This window comes from Grus americana, chromosome 5 (assembly GCF_028858705.1).
Source record: "Grus americana isolate bGruAme1 chromosome 5, bGruAme1.mat, whole genome shotgun sequence".
NCBI classification, from domain to species: Eukaryota; Metazoa; Chordata; class Aves; order Gruiformes; family Gruidae; genus Grus; species Grus americana.
In genome coordinates this window covers 41104855-41123215 of record NC_072856.1, presented here as the reverse complement: position 1 = coordinate 41123215, position 18361 = coordinate 41104855, and the positions used below count along the sequence as shown (strand labels likewise).

At 39.9% G+C, this 18361-nt stretch overlaps 1 protein-coding gene across 2 annotated transcripts in view; it reads right to left on the bottom strand.

Moving 5' to 3' along the window:
* ARHGAP5 (Rho GTPase activating protein 5) overlaps positions 1–7729 on the bottom strand; it is a 48417-nt gene extending 40688 nt beyond the window's left edge. For both annotated transcript variants that reach the window (XM_054826462.1, XM_054826463.1), the window contains exon 1: positions 7401–7729. The gene's annotated coding sequence lies outside the window, so the exon portion shown is untranslated. The remainder of the gene's footprint in view (positions 1–7400) is intronic.
* Positions 7730–18361: the final 10632 nt, after the last annotated feature.

Sequence of the window (18361 nt, the reverse complement as noted above, 5' to 3'; positions counted from 1 at the left end):
AATTGTGAAAGCAGAAGTAGCAATCAGAGAACATACAACACTTCACCTCTGCACAAGGATTGTTTTCCTCATTTTAAACCCGTAAACTGAACTCAGAGCTCAAGCTGGTCTTCTTCTAAACTTAGAGGCTTTAAATCCTGTAAGCATGGCTATTAATACTTGGGACAGACAGGGCACAATTCTTAAGTGACCATGATTCCATAAGTTCAACTTGGTATTTTAACAATACCTAGGTTGCAGAAGCCTCTTCTGAAAAAAAAGTGAATATAGCGTCTCAAGTAACACACAAAATGTGAGATCTAAAAATCACTAATCACTTGTAGAAGAATTTGGAATTTAAAATAAAACCCCCACAGGTTTGTAAGATGAAGTTGGTATAGGCAGTAAGTGCAAAATATATAAAATGAATGTACGTCTAAACACATTTATATAAATTTTATTATTGGAAAAAAGTACAGTCTACCTCAAAACCCTTTTACCTTTACTACAGCATTTCTAAATAAAAGTTCTCGCAGATTGTGACAAATCAGAAATTGAAAGCATAATTATATTTGAAGATTATGAATTCTCAACTAGGATACAAATTATTAGTATAACCTTCATAAGTGTTGATTTTATGGCAGGGATGCTGCTACAGAGTAACCAAAACCAGAACTCTCTTCCACAGAACTTCTTCAGTTTGCATCCACACAAAACCCAGACTTTGAATGTCAGGACAGTGATGCATATATTAAGATGCAAAAATGGAAAGGAACTTGAGGCACTTGCACTGGATCATGATGTAAGCCTCTTTTAACTAAGGAAAGGTATTATTTTTAAGCAAGATGTAGCACCACACTGTATATGTGCTAAACATAACATCAAAAAGGTATGGTAGAGCTTTTTCTAGTTTTGTCGCTTATGATTATATTCTTAGTAATTCCACTTTGCTTTAGGAATAGTACAGCTAAATGAAAAAGTCTAAGCTTTAAACTTCCTTTTGGACAAAAAAGGTTCAGCAATAGTGATAGGCAACATACCAATACCACACTAATATTGCAACTCTCAACTTGAGGTACCAAACACCACCAAAATCATTAGGCAGCAGGCTATCAGTCCCGCACCAAGCCTAGCCTAGCTGCAAAGCTAAACTCTATCACTTGAAAGAGAAGACAGGAGGCAAGTCACGTTCCCTGCCCTTATCTCCTAGCTGTTCACAGCTAGGTGAGCAGAGCAGATAGTTGCACATGAGGAAACAGACTATGGGACTCTGAAGAAGAGTATAGGGAAGAACAGACACACTGAGAGGAAAGCGTCTCTGCCTGACAGAATGCATCTGGGGCTTGGGGGCAGGGGACACCAGCCATTGTGCAGGTCACACTGCCGCAAGAGAAAGCTCAAAGACAGACCCCCACGAGATCAGCCAGAAGCATTAAGAGGCCAGAGAAAGCACTATTTTCAAATACATGTCTCCCAAAGTCTTCTGAGATGAATTCTAAACATTAGCGTAGAATGCTGTATTATTAGCAACTAATAAATACTAAAATAGTTAATCACCTCTCATTATTTAGTAATCGTGGCTGCACAGGAACTTGTAGATGGGTCCATAGCCAAGAAAATCCCAGATGTTTACCATCTGCAGGCCCAAGATGGCTGAAGCAGAAATGTCATCTGAAAGACTCTACAGAATTGCTCATGATCAACAACTATTTAGGCAGCAACAAACAATGCCAACAGGGAAAGAAAGAGTGTTTTCCCACAGTCCTTTACTCACTCTGTAATGTTGCCTAGATGCAACAGTTTATGGACCAGTATTTTTCAGGGTTAGTTCCAATTACCATAGTCTTGTGACAGTGTTTGTAAATTAGCTGGCCAAGTGAAGAAAAGCTCACATGAAAAAAAAGGGCCATCACAATCTAGTCTGCTTTGCAGGGTATATGAATATACCAACAGAAAGTTAATGTGACCTCTACAGCAGATCACAAAGTAAATTCAAACACATTAGATATCACTGAAATGATTTGTAGGACAAGTTTTGAATGCATAGCACTTTCGAGTATCAAAGACCAGGATCTCAAGGAAGTTACAGCTCTGGATTCAGGTTACTGCGGACAGTAAGTTTTTATACCGAGTCATCCCTCACTTCACACTTTTTGAGAACCAAAACTTGGCTTTGGAAAATATTTAGTATGGTATCTGAATTTCAAGGCCTATCAGCACATCAGTAATTACTGCTCTACCTAAAACATGCCAGAATAACAATTCAATCATTTTCACTTCGAGAACCATAAAAAAAAATCTAATGTTGATGTAGCTTAATGTAATGTTGTTACTTCTCTTTCAATATTTACCAAGAGGTATCTTTTTCACTCAAATAAGCATAAAAAGAAATAAATCTTCCCTTCAAATCAAAATCCTTTTTAGAAACTAAACCAGATACAAAGTATACTAATGTCATGAACAATTTCAATTCACTGAAGTCTGTTGAGGTCCTACCCACTTAATGTGTCCTGTCCTCTTTACTAACATCACCAATATTCTTGCCTTCACAAGTGCTAGTAATCTTAATTATGTAACCATACTTGAAATCTTCGTTATAAAAATAAGGGTAAAGACCATGCTCCCTGGTAAAATTCCGCAAGTCCCAGCCAACACTAGGAAAAAAAGATTCAGATTGCTTATCAGAAAATAAGCTCAATTAAGTAAAAACAAGATAGTAAAGGACAATGCCTTGAAGTGTCTTCAATAGTGATACTCTGAGTGAAAACGAATACAGTTTAAGCAGTATGGTGATTAGTCATGCTAGGTAAATGAAAGATGACAATGGATTACCCCAACCGTGATTCATTTCAGATTTGGTTAGTATGATGGCCCACTACCACCCCTAAAGAAGTTATGTAGCCTAGGTAGTTCTTTGCATACAAAAGCAAAGTAATCAATTTATTAAAAAAAGAGAAGAAAAACCCCTGACTGCCCAACTTCATACTACAAATGAATGCAAATCTGTGTTTAAAACCAGAAGTTCAAAGCTCTCAGTTCTTACTAAGTTTACTAAATTTCTCCTATTAATAACAATACTCTGAAGACTGCCAGTGTATTACCCAAAATTAAAATCAAGGCCTCAACTTTATTTCTAAATTCAAAACAAAACATCATTTTTTAGCTGGAATCTAGCATTTCAAGTGCCATCTATTATCATTGTTGCTATTCACCAAAAAAACCCCAACAACAACCAAAAAAAAAACCCCCAAACCAACCAAAAAACTACACAACAAAAACCCGTACAAAACCAAAACAAACCAACCTACACAAATTAGATCAAGGTACAATAAACAGGTAAACTGCAAAGGCTCAAATTATCAGTATTGCACTAGCCTGAACTTAGGCCTCTTGAGTTACTTATCTACAAATTTCTAAATATCTGAGAGCATTCAATATGTGTTCAAAGCCTATATTTAACAGGAAAGGAAATACTACAAGTTTACAGGAAAAATAAACTCTTAATAATTTTCGCACAGGAGAAGCTCCTAAAGACATGCATACTGGTCACAGAAGTTTCTTAGTGCAAGACTACCTGATCAGGCTTATTTACAAAGTTATTCAGGAAGAACACAAAAGAACTAATGGAGAAATTTTACAAAGGGGATCCAAGAAAGAACTGATAAAATAGAAGAAAGAAGAAGCAGATGAAGAAAGAGGGATCAAAGTAAGGACAGATAAAGGGCTAAAAATTCATTTCCTGCAAAAAGAAAAATTTAAATCCTGGCAGCAGCAACTTCAACAAATTTCACTGATCCACATATCTGGATCATGTCATATTATTTTGCTTCATGAGGAACTGCAGTAGAGAATCCAGGACCCGACACCATAAGTTTTGAGACTTAATTCAAACAGTAGTTTGTTGTTTGACCTTGTACAAGCTGTACGTGTCATTTTTACCTGTGTAAAATGAGAACACTGGTTATCCACTTCTTTCTTAAATTATGCAATGAGCAAGTAAAAAGTCATATGTTAAGCAGCAAATAATATTCTGCATAATAATCAGCCAACCTAAATAGATTAATGCTAAGAAGCAACAATATACACATTTCCAAAATTGTGCACGCAAGTATTGGTTTTACTTTTTTAAATGCAAACATTCTTCTGTTATGCATGTATGTTAACTGATGCAGAATTGAAAAAAAGGTGTGGGAATGGTAACTGAAAGCCAAAGAAACAACTCTAATTTACCACAAAATGTAATGTGCAGAACTAGCCACAGATTAATTAAATTGGCTTCCAATAGAAAAGCACAGCTAATACTCAAATTCAAAATAACTTCACAACAATTGCTTCAGATTTTCCTGCAAGGAATTCTGAACTCATTTTTCTTTAAATATTTAATTTAAATCCTCAAATATAAGGAAGTGATGAGAGGCTTCAAACAATAATCTGTAAAATGTAATGCCCTTACAAGTACTTTTTAAAACTGATGGAAAAAACCCAAGAATATTCCAGCTCACTTACAGTGACTTTTACACTAAAAATTCTCGGGGGGAAGAAAAAAAATAAAATAGAAAAAAAATCCCACCCATCCACGAACGATTAAGAGTTTTGTGCACCCATTAAGTCAGAAATAATACATACAGGGAAAATCAAATGCTGACAGTCCTAATGCAGAATTCCCAGTGTTATTTGGACTCCCTGAAACTAAAGGCTTTCTTATAGTCATGAGCACGGTGGAGTACTTTAAAAGCAAGGGGAAGCTTAGGTCACATACTGCGCTATTTAGTTTAAGCACCGAGTTAAAATGGACAGAGAACCGAAGTTCTCCCGCAGCGGAGGAGGCGGGCACGGCCGGCCCGACTTGCCCGGGACCGGCATGCTTACAAAGCCCCCTAGCGGCCGTGCGGGCCAGGCCAGGACAAGCAGCTCTCGGCGGCGCGGTGAGCTCTCTTCCCAAACAACGCAAGCTCCTTCCAAAAGCGTTCTTTCGTTACCGTATAGCAAGAACGCACCACGGGCTTTACTCTTATAGGTATGTCATGTCCATAAATGTGACTGGTTTCAGTTTGGTAACCGGCATAACTATGCCAGCAGAAGTTAATGCTGAGTATTTGGCTTCACAAACTTCCATTCTTTCAGGAAAGGTCAGGGAGTATCCCGCCTCAAGGATGCCTTAGATGTTGTAACCTTAAGAACACACCACATATTAGTCTACTAAAAGTAGCGACGTGGAGTGTTTTTAAGTTTTATGCAAAATATTCCTGAAGGACGCCAGTACATGGGATTTATCTTCTGTTAAGAAAGTACTTTTGGAAGTCTTAAGATACCATCAGCATCCTTTTAATATCTTTATTAAACAGAATGGAATTATTTTTGCACCATCTACTCAAATAACAACTCCCAAAGGGGAAACTTATACAGAACAATCTATTATTATGATCAGTCCATTTCTTTCCTACAAAGTTTGCACACGGAAAAACACCTACAGCTTTAGGAAAGCACATTTTATCTTTAACCTCAAAAACATGCACAGCATTTGATTGTTAGTGCTAAATATAGCATTTTAAAACAATTTAGTCTGAGCCTAAAGTATTTAATTGGATTACGTTATACATGCAACACCTTAGCTAAAATAAAGTTGCATTTGGTTGCAATTATTTACATTTTTACAGTGCTGGCAGCTGCTTTATATAGTGATACTTTTAAAAAAAAATAAAACCACCACCTACTATTTAAGCGCCACTTGTTCCAAGCTTAAGAGTAACTTGTTACATTAAAACAAGCTAGTGATAATGTAACAAATGCTTAAACAAATTCTGATACTTTATGTACTATAGACTCTTAAAAAAAAACTACTGTATTTACATCATACTTCCTAAGCTCTAGTAGCACTGAGCTTCAGTAGAGTACTATAAATAGAATTTTAAGAATTTTAGCACTTCTTAATTTTCAAAGAAGCACATAGGAAAATAAACCCTTGTGAAAATGCACCTGGATGAATATTTGTAATAGGCTCATTTTAGATATGTACTATAAATTTTAAATATGTATGGATTTTTTTATAAAGCACTTAACTCTGGTCACTAATGTCACTGCTGAAAACAGCTGTCATACTGAAGAACCTTAGAAAGGTATGACAGCACAACAGAAAAAAGCTACCTATTAACTCCTCATTCATTTATGAAGTAAGTATACAAATATCGGTGCTGTAACTGGCTTCAACGCACAGGTTTAAAATGGACGTCCAATTGACCAGCAAATGCTGCTCTCTCTTTACTGCTTTTACTCTGCAGGGTAGAGTTTTTAAATTTCTGTCAAGGATCTTTATCAAGGAAGAAAAAAAAATCCTCCAGTTATCTGCACAATACTAAACTAAAGAATACACACATACCCCCACAGGCCTATTTTGGTCTAGATTAAAAACGTTTCCCTCCTACTTATTAAGGAAATATTCCACGCTGATATCAAAAGCGATACAGGAGAGGGCAAAAGGGGGGTACAGAGGAAGGGTGGGGTGGATTCTGGGGGGAAGGTGACAAGTATGTCTTCCTTTTATAAGTAAATGGTCTTTTTTTCTATTTTTAATTAAAACAGTGTTTTATACTCCTTATGTCCTATATTTACAACACCGTGGCATAATATCTGTATATCTGTGGTGCTTTCCTTGGGTGGAGAGAGTCTAAAGGTTATGCTGGTTGAAGGGATACAAAATGCTTGAAAGCTGCAACACTGCAACTGGCTACCCTATTTCAAAGCCTTAAAATCCACCTGGTGGAAAAACAGAATTGCACACACATCATTAGGAGTGAAGTTTTCTGAAATTTAACATCGAGCAATATTTGAAGGTGAAAGGAAGGAGGAGAAGAATTGACAACTATTCAAATTCAGTAGAGGAGGAAAAGGACAGAGAAGATGAGAACGAGTAGAAGGGGGCGATGAGGAGGAAAAGAAGTACAGAGAAAGGAGAACAGAAAAGGGGGGGAGGCAGTGGGAATAGAAGAAGGGAGGAAGCTCAAGGAGCAGGGGGAAGAAGGGAATGAGGAAGGAAGAAGAGAGGAGCAGGGAAGCTCCCCTTCCTGCCTTCCTCCCTCCCTGGAGAGCCGTGACCAGCTGGCAGCCTCGTACAGCAGGCTCCTCAGACCCTCCCATTGCTCAGGCCTTCATCACCTGTCTGGGACCAGGCACTCCACTCCCTGCCCTTCCTGCCTCCCCTCCCTCGCGTGGAGGTGCCGAGGGGGACGAGCGGGGAAGGAGGAAGGGGGGGCCGGCTCCCCTCTCCCCACGCCAGCCCCAGCCCTTTGAACTGGTTACAGCCAGCGGCCGCCGCACCAGCTCGCCGGGCTACAGCCGCCTCCTCCCCCCCGCTCCCCTTCCGCCTGCCGGGCCGGCCGCTCCGGGCCGGGCCAGGTCCCACGGGACCGGATTCCTCCCCTCACCTCGCGCCGTCGGGATCCGGCTCCTCGGCGGCGGCGGGAGCGGCAGCATTCCCGGGACGCTCTCTCCACGCCGGCGCCCCCGGCGGCTTTTCCTCCCCGCGGGGCTCTCTCCGCTCTCCGGCCCGCAGCTCCCGAGCGCTCCCGGCCGCCGCAGCCCCGTCCCACCTCTCCGTTCCCTCCCCGGCGCTCTCGGCTCAGTAATGGCGGCCGCCGAGCTTCCCCGGCTCTCGCTTCGCTGACGGAGTCTCTCTCTCCCCCTAACTTTACCTCAGCAGCTTCCCTCCCCTCCCCCCTCCCTCCCGCCGCCGCGGCTCAGCGCGCGCCCGCCCGGCCAGCTGCGCGTGCGCGGGGAAGCGCCTCTTCCTGCTGCCGCTGGATTCCCTGGGAAGCCTGGGAGAGGGCGCGCGGCCGGCCGCCAGCTGCGCGCGCACGCGCGCCGCTCCGCCTCCCCTCCCCGCGCCCGGGCGGGCACGCGCGCCGGGGGCCTCGCTTGTGCCCCGGTGGCCGCATGGGTAGCGCGAAGAGCCGGGAGGCGCGGGGCTGTGGGTTCTAGTCCCGCCTCGGACACCAACGCGGGCCGGGACGCCGCGGCGTTCCTTACGTGAGAGCGGCGCCGAGGTGTGTCCGTCCACACGGCGCGTAAGGCGACGGCAGGGCTGGTTCCCGAGCGCGGCCGGCTCGGCCGAGGGGATGGAGGCAGCTGGAGCCCAGCCTGTGCTCCCACCCAGCAGCCGTGCCTCCAAGGGAAGAAAATGGCGATTGGCTGGGGTGGGATTAAAAGATGCCAAAATGCTGCATTGGTCAGCCCTGCTTGCCCACTTCTCTCTTGCCAGCCCGCCTGTAACTTTAAATGATGTTTCCCAGGTTTAGCCAGTGTAGCACAGCACTTCTTTATTTTTGTTCAGTCGTGAAATACGTGACGCCTGGCAGCAGAGCCCACTCTGTGGCCTGCAGAGGTAACCTGCGCATCGCCTGCCAGGGAGCTGCCAACAATACCAGCCGCCTTGACAATTCCGGAGTCAGATTAAGCAACCACACGTAGTGCACGCTCTTCAGCGTTATCCCCATGTGCCGCCGTTTTGCTGGTGGCTAGCGGGAGGTAAAAATCCATCTCCCGCTCTCTGAGGTCTCCTGGGTTGTAATTAAGGCCCATGAAGGATTCACGCGGTGATGGTGTTGCGAAGCGGCCAACGCAGGTATTTGTGATTCTCCTTTCGGAGCTGCATTTCCACAGGTAGTGGTAGATGAGGCATGGGACACAGCGAAAAAAATAGTAAGTAGGTGCTAGTCTATTCTGTCCACTGCCAGAAATAGCATCTGTGGGCATCATGCACGTACACCCTATTTCTGCGTATGCAGAAAAGCATATTCTGTGCATCATTGACTACTAAAGATCGTTTTCATGTATACACGCAAAGGAACAAATCAATAGTTTACTAGCAACCTTATTCTTGGCACATTCCAAGTTTTGAGGGTTTTACTTGTAACCATAATATTTAATAACACAACGGTTCATTCTGTGCAATTTTACATATTGCAAGCACATCTTAGAGTTTTACATCTGAAAATTATGAAATTAAAAGTTTTGAAAATTCAGATCCTTTCTCAAGACAAAGTGCCTGTAAACTTGAATTTTTGAGAAAATTCTCACTAGCTAAACCTAGTTAATTTTGTGTTAAATTTGAGCAAACGGCCTTGTGCGGACGCTGCCTTACAGGAGGGTATTTCTAGAAATACTCATCTGAGGTAGGTCCTCAGATGTAATGTTATTTGACACTAATCACAGCATCTGCTCAAGAGTTTTTGCAGTCACATCCTAGTTCTCAAAAAAAAACCAAAAAAACAAAAAAACCCTACCCAAAAAATGCCAAACAAAAACCAGGCAAGCTAAACAAGCCTAAAATCAGAACTTACTTTTTATTTGAATTGCCTAAGTTTCTTGGGTTTTGGGGGTTTTTTTTGTTCAAAATATGTACCTTGGGGTATTAAAGCCCCATTTCACATTACCAGAATTAAAACGTTATATTCATATGAAACAAAAATCCAATTTTTGAGATTTCATAGCTTAGAAATTTAAAGGAGTGAGATCTGTGTCCTTATGAAACTGCATAGATATTAATTACCTGAAACAGTTAATGAATTTTCATAAAGTTCCATGTCGAAGACCTTTCATGTAGAAGACCTCTCATGTAGGAATTGATTGTATCACTTACTTTGATCCTGATCTGAGTCCAAAAAAAAACCAGCCCCTCAGCAAAATGAGTAGGCTTACATATGTATAGATGTAAAAAAAAAAAAAAAAATTTAATTAAGCAGGACATGAGCTTGGGAATAGCAGGAAGCCTCTCCCAGCAAGCTGAAACCTGAAGCATGCAAGGACAGCGAGGAGAGTGTCAGTTAGAGGCAGATGACAACACCGTTAGTTACAGGGAGCATGGAGGTGCTGTCTTCTCAAGGATGCACAGTGACCAGGTGAAAAGCAACAGGCGCAAGTAGCTTCCCATGATGTTAGTCCCCAGCAGACACACCATTGGCTCCAAACGAGTCCTTGGTGAAAGAAAGGAACAGATTTCCAGGCAGAATTAGATCAGCTAATTCTTCTTCCTCTGACCCTAAATACTCCCCAAAAAATTAATGTAACAGAGGAAGACTTTAAAGTCAGAAATTGATTTTCATATAGATTTCCTCACTTCACTGCGATAACAGGAAACTGATGTGCAGAAACTCCATTTGCTTGTTGCCTTCCAGGAAGCATGCAAAGTTCTGGCAGGCTACAGTAGGCAGCTTGCTATGATTTTGCAGAGATTATTAAACCCTTTGATTTTGGATAAAGCTACAAAAAGTCAACAATTATGGCCAATGAACCAGCAAGCAGGGTTATAAGCAGATTTATGACACAGTGTTTTTCCTAGACTATGAAATTTACAAGATTTGCAGTTTAGTGCTAACTGTTGGGTAGAGATATACACATAGCCCATTTCAGATGCATATTAAGAAGACGTGCAAGGTTTATAAAGTTTCAGAGGGAAAGCGGTGAGAAAATTGCCAATCCATGAGAAAATAGTAGTCATACAGGTAGTTTTATGCCCTTATGAGAGCATAAGAATTAGAGCTATAGGGCTACTTAAAGATTTCATGTCACTAATGAAGAAATAAGATAAATGAAAACAACTTGATTGAAGTATTTTTGGTATGAAATTTTATTAAAAATAGTTCAGAAATATTTGTGAATATTTGTCAAAAGAAATCTTTAAAAAAATCTTTTCCATGACTGAGAAGCAGGGAGCATTATAACTTAGAGAAGGCATAAAAATAAAGTATAATAATGAAATTCAATTAATAATTCAGCTAGGCGAGTGTTTTGTTAATTATACAGAAAGACATTTCAGAAAAATGTTTTAGTAAACTTTGAGGAACTCAGAAGAAAGTCATTAATGATGTGCAACATTTGTTATTTATAACGACTATTGTGATTTGAGCCTTTTTCTGTAGCAGATTTCCCCTTAGAAACACCCTCATACTTCAAGGGCTGATTATAAACACAAAGCAAGCAATCACCTTGTAGATATCTAGAAGCCTCTGCAAGGCAAGCAAGTAATGGATAGTTTGCTTGTCTTTCCTTTTGGACAGCAGGGCCCTAGGAATACAAAAGAAGAGCAGCAATCCACCATTTCCCAGCCTCTTTCAGTCTCTTGCATTAAGCAGGGCCAAACAAGAGAAAAATTCATATCTCACTTTCCCCATGTTTCTGTTTCAAACCCCAAATCAGATCAGCAATGCCCACACTTCTTGTGGGTACAGCATTTTCTTAATTGCCTTCGCTCTTCCATCATCACTTTCTTTACACCACTTGGAAGTGCAAAGCAAGGAAAATTACCAGTGTACTGAACCAAAAATCAATGTGCCGTTGTTGGTTGTAGAACATGAAATCTGCACGTATTATTTTACCCCAAGCTGCTTTTCAGACCTCTTCCCCAACACTCCTCATTAAACAGCAGAACTGCCAGGTCTGTCTCACTCCAAGGAAAAGGCATGTTTTGCATGACGTTTAAGAATCAAAGTTACAGCACCTTCTCTGTGAGAAAATCTTCACACACTTTGAAATTGTTCTACTATTTACACTCATGTTAATTCGTTGCATTGCGTGTAAAAGCATTGTACAGGAAGAGAGGGCAAAATAGAAATGTAAATGCTTACACCATCATCTCAAATTATTAAGGAGAACCTGTTTGGTTTCTAATAGAAGTCATTTAAATAAATGCATTCACTTACTAAGAGACCCATATCACTGCATAATTCCATGGTGTTAAGGGGAAAACTCAGCAGCATTATTGATTTTCTGGTCATCAGTACACCCAACAAAACAGATAGCAGGTAGAATATTCCCCTTTCTTTACCTTTCTCCTAACCCCACCCTTGTTCTTGATTGGCAGTTTGGCTTTTGTGATTGTGAGTTTTTTTAAAATGAATCTTGTATTCATTTTTAAATTCAATACTACATTGATCACCATTTTTTATTAATTTGGATGATCCATCATTTCAAAAGGAATGTAAGGAGCATGATTAGTGATTGCACTGAACCTGGCTTATGCAAAATCGGGCATTTTTTCCCTGCAGTACTCTTTCTCTTAAGGATTCTTCACATAAATACAGAAAGCTATTAATAAACAATCAATTAGCCATATATCACTGCTTGGATTTCTAGAAGTCAATTATTTTGGAAATAAATTATGGAAGATTTTCTTCCCTTAAATTTTTATTGACTCTTTGTGCAGCAGGATAGTTTTATCTATTGAAAACTGAAAAGTAAATAAATATTTGAATATGTCAGTGCACTGCTTTATACAAGTTGGCTATATGCAACAGTGTCTCCTAGAATCATAATTTTGTTTAATGATTTCTATGTCAAGGTTATTCTTATGTATACTCACAAAATTATGTACGTTTTTCTCATTCCATGGCTTCACTATGGTTTGGGTAAGTGTGGGTGACAGAACCATCATTCTTTCCACATCTGTAAGAAAACTGGGTAGCATCCAAATGTTTTTTGTTGTTTTTTTGATTATTTATCTTTTTCTCCCCACAAAATCCATTATTTTAGATGATGTTACTTAATAGAGGGCAGTGTGTAGGCAAACCATAGGAACTGAGCATGGTCAGTACCTCTGCTACTACTTAACAGGTTTTTTTGTTGTCTTCCTTTAGATGCTGAGACATCACGTTCTTGGCATCCTGATCACTCCTCTGAATCAACACGGTGCTACTTAACCATATTTCTATGTACTACTGGAAAAATACTCACTTCGTAGGGGTAAAAAAAAAAAAACAAACCAACACTTTTGAAGGGGACTTTGAGCAGAGCATGTTGTACAAGCAAGCTCTTTTTCCTCTTCCTCTGTACTCATGAGCAAGGCACAAAAAACTCTGCTCATGAAAGAGCATTAAACTGGAATCTACCATACTAAAGAAGTTGTCGAATGATTTCAGTTGAATCAAAGCATCTATATCACACTCCAAATCAGGAATGACAGCTACCAGATTCACATAATCAGCTCTTTGTGCCATGGCTCCTTGCCTTTTTTCTAAGCCATGATACGTTCCACTCTGCCAATATGAAGCCCATGACTCTTGGAGACTGCAAAATCCCAGAGGAGTGCAGAAAGATCGAACAGAGCGTGGGAGAGAGTGTACAAAGACATGGAATACAATTCTCTTTCTAAGAATTAACTGGAAAAGAAACTTAGCTAGATGCCTTACATGTTTTACTTTAGAAAAAGAAAGAAAAAAACCCTTTTGGGGTAAGGTTAGCACTTATGTATATACTAATGAAACCTAAACACTCAGGAGAGAGCTATTGCCTAGCTAAATGTAGAGAAGGAAATAACCAGTTGTTTCAGTTTGGTATTTGACTTACGATGAGTCAGTTTTAACTCCTGCTCCAAACTCCTGGCTGCTCTAGCCCAGCCTCACAGCACCTTTTGCTTCAGCAGAGCACCAGGCCACCCACAGCACCCCACACGCACCCCTTGCTGGAGGCTTGCAACAGGCATGCACACAGCATCTCTCGAGCCCACAGAGCTACTGCTGTAACCCACACCGGTTTGGATACCAGTTCCTATGGACTTACTGATGATAACTCATTTCAGTACAGGCGTCAGTCTGATGAAGGAAGAAGAGGATAGATTTTTATGAACAACACCTCTTCTGTTGCTTTCTTGCTTGTTGAAATCAGTGAGTGAAGCACTGGGAGCTGCTGAGAAGAGATTACACTTATCACAGGTGAACAAGAGGGCTGCAAGGAGAAGATACCAGAAAAGACTCCTGGGGACAAGGGCATAAAGGAGGCTTGCTTTTGCTATCACCATGTCTCCCTATGTGCTTTCAGACAACTCAGGCTTTTCTGTTTAGAAGCACATTGGTTGTAGGAGTAACTGGAGAAGAGAGAGCTGGGAGTAAAAAAGATTTTCTTGCTTGCTTTCTGCTAAGTAATTAGTATCGATATGTTTTTGTTTCAGATGCTTCAGGGATAATAGAGCTTTAGGAAATGGGTGGATTTCAGTTGCCTGTTTGCTTTACAGCTATAACTGAGAATTTCTTTTTCTAAAAGGGGGGAAAAAAAAAGGTGCTAAATGTGCCTCGGGAGAGGTGATGGAAAATATTATGACACTAGTCAAGATGATTGCAAACACGGTAAGGCTGAAATGTGTTCAGCTGACCTAACTAAGCATGAATAATACATCTCTTCATTTGACTACAATATTACTGGTCAAATTCCAAATATATCAAGGTGATTTCAATAACCAAGTTGTTGTAGTATCAGATACTAACAGTTTAGTTGTTACAAGAAAAATATGCTAAAATATTAAGTTTCTAAAAAACAGTACTAAGCATTGTGTTTCAAAGCAGTCTTCCTTATAGGGCAAGCACCTTTCCTTCTCTAATAAAAAGTTGTCAGACACCGCAGTTTTTTAATATTACAAGAAGAGCAGTTTCCTCCAAATTAGAAATATCTGAGGAGATTTAAAGGCAACAAATTCTATGGTAAGGAGCGGGAGGATGTTCATTTTACCAACAGATTACAGTTAGGAAATGATCACACCATTGATTATATTGACTTCTACTACTGAAAATATCCTTGTAAAGATATTTTATTTACTTAGAAAAGCAAAACCTTGGGATCCTTAAATCCTTGGTGTGAAGAATGTGTTTTGGAGTCCTGGACACAGCAAACGAATACAGCTATGGAATATATCCTCTAGAAACCTATTGTTCCTGCACATGTGTTCTATTTTTTCACCAAAAGTGTATGTGCCTCTTTAGCCTGTGTGAAGAATGCAGAACAGCCATGTTTTCATAATAGATGCTAATTGCCTTGAATAGATATGCAATTCTCTCCTTTTGCCCAGTGGTATGAATTCGCGATAACAGGCCTATTCTTCCCATTCTCTATATATAGACTATACAGTCTGCAGTCAAGAGAACTACTCTGCTGAGTAGGAACAACTTACAGGCATATACATTTACAGGAACTGTCCCAATAAAGAACAACATAGACATTTTTTCTCATTTGGTGTCTGAAAGTCATTCTTTGCCATCTTTTTCAGGTACTTTTTTTTTTTTTGTGATTTTCTTAGTTCCCATGGTTTGTTCCTCAGTAATTTTACACTGTCTTTTCCAATTGCATGATTATTTTATACATGTATATTGGTAAAGCTAAGAAAAGTCATAGGGTAAAATTTTGGTCTAGTTGGTACAAATGACATAATTTCCACTGGCTGTCCAAAAGCCACGATTTACCTGACTGGGTGTTGCAGAAACAGAAGTAGTAGCAGAGTACCTTATGTAGATATGCTGTGCTGACAAAACGAAGTTTAAGAAGAGCCAGAGGAGCCGTTCCTTTCAGGTGGTTCTTTCATATTAAAATCTTAAAATACTTTCTTCTTACAAAAATGACATTTACCTAATTAATACGACAATCAGTGCTTCCACTGTGATCTTTCTTCCTAGACTCCTGCCTTTCCAGTTACGTACGCATGAGCGCAGACTCTCCCGAGTACCACGTCAAATGGTGCAGCAACTGGCTGAAAGGCTCTGCTAGGAAGGTTTTGTTGCTAAACAGCTGCTCTTCTCCTTTAGCGTTATTCATGAGCCTGCCAACTTCTTCCTCTTCTGACAGTGAATCTGTTGTGCACATGAAAGAGGTGTGGCACTCTATCTTTGAACACATGAATAAGAGAAAAATATGGTGTTTATTGAACAGTAGCTATCAGTATTACCATTTTGTTATCTTATAATCTAGTCCTTCTTTGCAAAGTTTCATCTTAATAAGACTGAAAGGAAAACAGAAAATAATCTTTTTAAGTGATAGATGTATTTATGAATTATAAACCTTATTACATCAAAGAACTAATATGGCACCAAATTACTTTTGCAGTTAGGGGAATTTTTCTTTTTAGTAAAACAGAAAATTAAACACATTTCAGTCATTCTGGGTATTTTGAGGTAAATCAAGTATTTAAGCTGTATTCATAACTTTCATATAGATTTGCCTATGCAAATCATTTAAATTAGAGAAGCTACAATGATGCTATCTTGTTAAAAAAAGAAAATATTTTTTTTAAAGAATCAGTCACTCTTCAACATTCATGTGTCTGAAATTTTGGACACTATAACTATAAGCAAAAATAAGCACATTCCTCAGATTCCTGCTCACAAAAGTCATTTCTGCTCCTAGGAAGCTCCTTGGACTTCTATTGTGCCTGGCGAACAAGTCAGATTTTTTTTAACAAAAAGAGCAAATTTACACAGGAAGTGGTTTCCATGATAAAAAAATTTAATAAATATTATTTATTCATAAAAATATATGGAAGGAATTTCAAAACTGCTAAATGTAATTTAATACAGTCCAGAAGTGAAGTAATTAATATTTTATAGAAATGTCTGTATTTCGAGACACATTAATCACACAGATTGCATTCAGAAAGCTGACTAGTTGATTTTGCTCTTTGCTTTAAAAAAGAACATTTATTTTCACTTTTCTAAAAGTGTCATTTTAGCTTTGTCTGAAAAATAAAAGTAACAGTTCATTTCCGTTTGCAGTTAAATACATTACCTGGAATACTTAAAGAGTTGATGGGATAGTTAATGGTTGCTGTGTTTCAGAGAGTTGCCAGCCGCAGGACAGGTCATTTTTGCTGAGAAACACCCCACAGGAATCCATCCGTGTCCTTAGGCTTCACTGGGTTCAACCAAGTCTCCTGTTTAGTCAGTGGGATGTTTGCCAATAACGCCACTAGGATCCAAATTTCCTCCATCATGCATGTATACGATTCATTAATATAATAATAATAATAATAATCCCCAGCAGAGCTGAGCCAAGCCTACGTCAAGAGTAGAGATATGGGAAGAACTCTTGCCCAGATACTTACATGGTTTCCCCACCTTCTGTTGTGATATGCAATCCACTGTGGTCAAACAAGGAAAAGAATCAACTCTTCTGTCAGCTGTCAAAAAACCCTTTCCCCCTCAGGAGAGGTGACCAGATTCTCTGGCATTTGCCACACCTTTGTACGTCACATGAATTGCCGACATCTGCCTCAGGCTTTTAAAATGTCTTTCAAGAGCGCTCTGCAGGAGTTACAGTTGCTGGTCACGGTACAGAAGCATGTATTAATTTTGCCGTTAAATTGCTATGTGGAATCGACAAATTGCTTACGGCCAGATTTAAAAAATACCAATACATATATAACACAATCATATCCAGAAAAATCCTGTCAACCTACTCTCAGATCACTCTGTGTTGTTTTGCCCAGTGCCTTCCCTTAGGAGTAAGGAATCTTGGACTCTGGTCGCAGTGCTGTAAACTATGTCGGTTCTTGTATTTTTCTCCAGCAATTGTCTAGTGTAGGATGGATAGGAAGACCAGCATTTCAGCATCATCCTTACAGCTACTGTCCTAACCACAGTGTCAGGCTCTTCCTTACTCTCTTAGTCACATGAGTCTTTCCTTCCTTCCTTTCTGCCCGGCAGCACAGCTCCAATAGAAAACTCCAATGGAAACACTTGCCTCTTGTCTGGGATTTATTTCTGCGGAAATAAAAGAATTTTGAATACTCTCCATCTGAAGAGAAAAGCTGAAGACGGCATCGAGCATGTACCCTTCTCTGTTTCCCTAAATGACTTTCCACTGTGTTCTGTTCCACAGCTCTTTGAACTAAGAGGTGTAGTTGCATGTCGCCTAAGGTGGCTTCCCCAGCTTCCTTTGGGCATCACAGAATCACGGAACCTTTAAGGTTGGAAAAGACCTCTAAGATCATCAAGTCCAACCGTCAAGCATCTTTACATCACTCTCCGTTCACCAGATGGTGTTTTGAATAGCAAGTCTGCATGAATTGCTAAGGGGAGCCTGAGCACCTAGTCTGGTTTTGGATCCCATTCTTAGCACTAGGTACCTTAAACTTGAAAGTTGTGGCACCTAATTTATAGGTGCTTTTGCCTTTTACTGTAACTAATTCTTCAGTTTTACAGCTCAGATTTTCAGCTCAGATCCACAAACAAATTGCAATGTCATCTCTTGGGTTATTGTTAGGCCTTATTAATTTCAGATCTCTAAAAACCTAGAAACCATCAGAAAAAATGCAGAGTAGTACTCTTGCTGTCATTATTTTTTTTAAGGTAATAGGTCTGAACATCCCTGTATGTGTTACCTTCCTACATGTTGATAATTCTTTTGAGCCAAGCTTGACATGTGACGTTTGTAAAGTTAAGCATCTATTTCAGTGATTACAGGGTCACAGCTTCTCCCTGCGTACAGGATAAGAGGAAATGACATTAGAAGAAATAACATCCATCATTATTTTTCCATGCTTTTATTTTTCTGTCATGCACTTAAATTCCAGGTAGGCACTTAATGACTAGATAGGTAAGTGGCTTTACTAAGATATGCTATATATAGCAGAATG